A 555-nucleotide genomic window follows, 5' to 3' on the forward strand; every position below is an offset into this window, starting at 1 on the left:
GCCGGCCCCGCGCCGCCCCGGCGTGCCCCCGCGGGACCCAGATCCCGGGCGCTTTCGTCGCGAGCCGCCAGGAGGGCCCTGAGGTGAGCTCTCTGCCCCAAGGTCCGCAGTGGCCAGCGGGCCCTGGGTGTCAGGACTCTAATGCTCTCGGATGCGGTTTATCCCGCGCCTCCAGTGCTTCTCCAGGACGCCGCCGCCTCCCCCAAAGGGTTTTTTATTTTGTTTTAATAAGTTGACGCCTCTTTCGGATTTGTGTTGTAAAGCACTCGGGGGAAACGATCGTCACTGGACAGACCGCCTCTGGCAGGACTTGGAGCCTCGCTGTCTCTCGGGAAGGGACGAGACAGTCACAGGCCGCGGGCGGCGCACGCGGCTGCCCAGGTAGCGCAGGTAACAGGCGACTTGGGGGCCGCCTCTCGGGGCTCAGCGGCGAGGCGCTCTGCAGGAGGCTCTGGGACCCAGTCCCACAGACACCCTTCTCCACGGGCCTCCTCCGCCCTCCCCCACCGGGCCGTGGAGGAGGGCGTCTGGCGTTTGGTCTTGGAGGGGTGGGAG

This window comes from Bison bison, unplaced genomic scaffold, assembly GCF_000754665.1.
Source record: "Bison bison bison isolate TAMUID 2011002044 unplaced genomic scaffold, Bison_UMD1.0 scf7180017864377, whole genome shotgun sequence".
Lineage (NCBI taxonomy): Eukaryota > Metazoa > Chordata > Mammalia > Artiodactyla > Bovidae > Bison > Bison bison.